Source organism: Salmo salar, chromosome ssa11 (assembly GCF_905237065.1).
Source record: "Salmo salar chromosome ssa11, Ssal_v3.1, whole genome shotgun sequence".
Lineage (NCBI taxonomy): Eukaryota > Metazoa > Chordata > Actinopteri > Salmoniformes > Salmonidae > Salmo > Salmo salar.
This window is the reverse complement of record NC_059452.1, coordinates 7,783,099-7,788,369: the sequence shown is the minus strand read 5'-3', so window position 1 is coordinate 7,788,369 and position 5,271 is coordinate 7,783,099. Positions and strand designations below refer to the sequence as shown.

At 40.9% G+C, this 5,271-nt stretch overlaps 1 long non-coding RNA gene across 2 annotated transcripts; it reads left to right on the top strand.

The window, feature by feature from the left end:
- The first annotated feature begins 420 nt into the window (after window positions 1-420).
- Window positions 421-3,651, top strand: LOC123725129 (uncharacterized). 2 transcript variants are annotated; one of them, XR_006757498.1, is made up of 3 exons: window positions 433-826; window positions 1,630-1,696; window positions 2,112-3,651. It is a non-coding gene; the product is annotated as an uncharacterized lncRNA (long non-coding RNA). The 2 variants fall into 2 exon arrangements; XR_006757497.1 differs by lacking the exon at window positions 1,630-1,696 and having other exon boundaries at window positions 421-826.
- The last annotated feature ends 1,620 nt before the right edge of the window (window positions 3,652-5,271 follow it).

Below are 5,271 nucleotides of genomic sequence, written 5' to 3'. Positions count from 1 at the left end.
GATATCATCAATATCAACAAATTTGGACAACATAGAATTACATGGATATATCTTATGTAGAATCTTAAAGTGCACTTCCTTAAATTTGTTTGGTATAAAATATCTGTAAGGCTTCAAACAAGCTTTTTCCCCAGACATAGTCAGGAATAAGCATGTTCCAGAAAATGTTTCCTCTAGGCATAAATTGGTTCCGTGAATGGAAAATGTGTATTTGTTACAAGATTTCTCGAGTAAGTCCACGCCTTTCAAACTGAGTTCTGGATAAACTCTGTGATCATCACCAAAGCTAAGATTAATTTTCATTAGTGTAGTAAGACCACTGGGAATGGCTTTTTATCACAGAAATAAACTCTCTGAAAGTTATTGGAAACTCATTCAATGTTATAAATTTGAAAGAATATTACCCCTGTTGGTGAAAACATTAAGAACAAAGTCAATATTCCTCTCATGGCAGCTAGGGTAGAACAATTACTTATTCCTTACAGTTATGCCTGAATTATTCCACAAAAGAGCTTTATGTGGGGTAAAATTGTACAGGAAACATTAAAGATTGTTGGTGAAACCTACACTGAAAAAACGGGACAGATTTATGTGATTTACTCAAACATGTTTTGTTTCTCCTCACAACACAATTTCATTGTTTGCGATCAATGCAACACGAAGCAAAATCTGATCTACTAGTTTGAATCATGTAGTTGGAGTGTGAACCAATAAAGCTAATTCATGACGAGTAATGAGGAAGAAGTCAAACCGCGTGAGAGAAGAATCTTCCAGAAAGATCCTTGGCGCGTTAGCGGAGAAGACAATATCTAGAATCGTGGTCAAGGTAAGCATGGTGATTTATTTTTATTCAACGTTTGTCTGTAGTCAGAATTGTAAGCAGCAACATTATTAGTGATTGCTCCATATCCTAGTTTTGTGCTTTTGAGTCTGAAACATATTGGCATGGCAGCTAAAGGTAAAAGACAATGTTGCTAGCTAGCTTCTATGAACAGTAAAACAGGACTAGGTCAAGATGAACATTTTGCAAGGAGGTAAAGTTAGTTGGCGACACACCATGATATGTACCTATTGGTCAAGAACTTCGAATTTACCAAGCCAAGAACTAATTAAGGTTTTCTGAGGAGTGCACACCACTTGAGCTAGCTAACATGCTAGCTAACAAATTCTTTGGTGCTTGTGCACGACATGGTCTGCAATCACTTCGCAGCAGCATTTAGTGCGCCATTTTTTTTCTTCCTTGTGAGGTAAAAAATTGTGAAAGTTAATGTATTTGCATCAACAACAAAAAAAATCATGACATATTTAAGGTCTAATGATCATACACCTAATCCTATGAGATTGGTGGTTCATGCAGTTTAACAGTTTGCCCATGGCTGCCTCCATGTCGTAAAACATGGTGCAAAGGTGACCGAGACTTATTTAACTGGGTTGTGGAGTTCATTTTAGCACTTGGAACATAGTTACTTTATATTATGGGTGTCCATTTATCAATACATTTACAATTATTTGACAAAAATAATTCAACGTATGTGCATATGAGTAGATGCATGCATAAATCAACAGATAATTGAATCAAATATTTTATAATGAAAAAAATAATTTCATGAACAAAAAGTATATTAACAGGTCCATGATGTTTGCCTGCTACATTTGTGCTGCTTTTGTCTACACATTCAAAGGATGTATAGTGTTGGTGAGTACTGTTATCAGAGGTTATTTTAATACCCCCCCCCAAAATTTGCTCAGAATGTCAGTCTTTAGGTCTTATGGTACATTTACATTTTAGTCATTTAGCAGACGCTCTTATCCAGAGCGACTTACAGTAGTGAATGCATACATTTCATACATTTTTTTTCTCCGTACTTGTCCTCCGTGGGAATCGAACCCACAACCCTGGCGTTGCAAACACCATGCTCTACCAACTGAGCCGCACATTTCTGTTATCTTTTTTTCAGTGTTGTGGAAATGTAAGGGGTGTTCAGAATTGGTGTCAAGCAGGTCCCAACTTTTGCATCATTACAAGTTAAAGCACCCGCATTACGGCCGTACTGTCCGTTACCCATGTACAGTACATACAAAAGTGAACCTTTGCCCCACATATCCTTCAGGAGAAACAGAAGAGAGCCTCGAGGACATGCGGAAAGCTCTACTGTCTGATGTGAAGAAAAGGAACAACAGAGAGACGGTGAAGTTCAAAATGGAGAAGACGTTTGCATACAGGAGACATTAAGTTGTCCGTGACGCACCCTTGGTAGAGGACTTCATGGCAAGATGGCCTGCGCTCTTTGAAGTCATTGAGGGAAGTTAGCCATGCTTGTTTTATTGTTGATCTATTGGTCATGTTATCTGAGATTGGTTGGTGAAGGTAGAAGATTGTTTTCCCTCAGCTTGCCTAATTGGTATGAAGTGTTTCCTTTTTCCTTTTTCTTTCTCTTCCTCTCCTGTTCCGTGCCACCTTCATATTCTATCACTAGCTATTCTATTACTGTATCTATCATCTCATCTGTCTTCCATCTTATTTCATTAGCTACGGTTAGATGCACTTTCTTTTTATTCATAATTGTATTACTCAGATTAAAGACTCCATGTCTCCAGTGATCAAATTGGCTATGTCTCAAATGTAATCTGAATAGAAATCTTGGTTAGAACCACTTTTCATTTTAGCCTTGTAATAGGCGGTGTTCAAATATTATAAACAGTTCAATTTAGTTGACACTTAAAAGGACTCCAGTCTTGATTTATTTTTGTCTGTATCATGCTCTTGTGCTTCATGAGCTATACTTTCTGCAGTCTAGAGTCCCTAACTGTAAACACTTCATTGACGAATGATTCATTTTATATGATTGACAAGTTTTGCCTTTGTGTCTTCTTCAGGGCATGGATGAAGAGTCCACCAAGGCAGCTGTTGAGGACACTACTGTGGGGATCTACATTATCAAAGACCATTTCGCGAGTGAGGATCCAGGGGACACTGGGATTGTCCTTGAAGGCGTCAAGGTGCTGCAGGATCTGGGCAACGTAGCATTTGCTGTTGCAATGCTGTTCGGCCTCATGTATGCCATGAACCTCAGTTACCCTAACTGAGCCCCGCTACACTTTTGATGTCTTTCAGAAGGTTTTTATGGAACTGAATGGGGACAAACTTTCTAACAAAGCTGTTGCATTTAAAAACAGGCTGTTTCAGTGAGCTGTTTTGTTGTATGTTGTGTTTCACACTGTATGTTTGACTTATGTTTAACTTGTTAGATTGTTCACAAAAACTCAAAACAGAATGAGCATGTCCAAAGATGGAGCTATCGTGATTTCCTTAATTTTCTTTGCTGCTTATGGAAAAAGTTCAGTTTCACTTTGTAGTGACTTTTAGTCAATATAATTAACATGCACAAATATGTCCACATACCTACCTCATTCTTTGTCTGTTACTCCTTATGAAAAATAACTACCTCATTTTGTAACAAAATGCATTAGAGGGCCCAATCATTGTTAGGACAACTCTTCTTTTTTTATATATACAGATACTGTATAAAGGCTACAGCCCCTTGATTTAGACCTGTGCAATTCATTGAACACTGAATGTCAGTGAATGGACATTTGTCATTCCAAAGAGCTGAACCGTTACAAAAAATACAATATCATTTTTGAAACGCATGCCTTTGCCTTCTTTGTCACTGATGCAAATGGTCTCTTGCTCCTTGGTTACACATCCTTAGAAAACGTTTTATTTCCCTATTAATTTGTTTAAATACAAACACTAAGGCAGAAAATGACAGCATTTCATCTTGTGCTTACATTAATAATTATGTAGAACCTTAAATTATGGACAAAGTTATTCATAATTATGAGTAACATCGGAACATGATCAAATACATTTCAAGCTACACATTTAATTCAAATAAAATTTACTTTACCAAATCATGTAAAATTGATTCTATTCCATTACAATACATTTACTTGACAAAAAGAAAAGTAAACTTAAAACTAATAATTGTGTTATTTTAACATGTTTCATTCATGTGGAACCGATGTACACATTTGAATTAAGTAAATTCAAAGCACCATTTTTTTTTCAGTGTAGCCAATTTAGCATGCAATCTTTCATCACGTTTCAGGAGAAGACCCAGATGCAGACAGTGTCGAAGACAACTCTTCAATTCCTGGTCTCCCGTGATCTGCCACGGGTCCGGAAGACGTGCTGCACCATGAGCTGGGACATTTCTTTGGCAGAGGGTAGCTTGGGGAGAGGAATGAAGTGGGCGGCTGTAGAAAACCAGTCCACTACTGTCAGGACGGGGGGAGACCTGTGACAAAGTCCAGGGATATGTGAGACCAGGGACGGTGAGGAACAGGCAAGAGGTTGAAGGAGACCAGACGGAGTCTTGTTCTGTGCACAGATCGTGCATGCAGAGACGTCAGGAACCATGGTAGGCCACCAAAAGCATTGTCGCACAAAGGAGAGAGTCCAACGGGAGCCTGGGGGGCAGGCAAGCTTGAAGGAGTGGGCCCACTCCAGATCTGAGGAGCAGACAGCATCAGGAACAAACATCCGGTTATTTGGGCCAATCCACCATCACTCTCACCTTCCTGGAATCCATCTGTACACTCCCTGCAGCGATGATGTATCCCAGGAAGGGGATGGTGGAGCGATGGAATTTGCACTTCTCTGCTTTCACAAAAAGCTGGTTCTCCAGGAGGTGTTGGAGAACCTGTTGAATGTGGAGCACGTGTCCTTGGGTGGAGCGGGAGAAAACGAGGATGTCGTCGAGGTAGACGAAGACGAACCGGTTCAACATGTCGCGGAGAACATCATTCACCAGAGCCTGGGACACAGCAGGGGCATTGGTAAGGCCAAATGGCATGACCAGATACTCATAGTGACCGCTGGCAGTGTTGAAGGCAGTCTTCCACTCGTCCTCTTCCCGTATCTGCACCAGGTGGCAGGCGTTCCGTAGGTCCAGCTTGGAGAACACGGTGGCACCCTGGAGCGGCTCGAAGGCCGAGCAGATGAGTGGTAGCAGGTAGCAGTTCTTCACCGTGATGTCATTGAGGCCCCAGTAGTCGATGCACCAGCGCAGGGTTTGGTCCTTCTCCACAAAGAAGAACCCTGTACCGGCGGGGGAGGCAGAAGGACGGATGAACCCTGCAGCTAGGGAGTCCTCAATGTAGATCTCCATAGCCTTGGTTTACGGACCCGACAGAGAGTACAGTTGTCCCCGGGCCGGAGTGGTGCCTGGGAGAAGGTTGATCCCGCAGTCATAGGGTCGGTGCCGT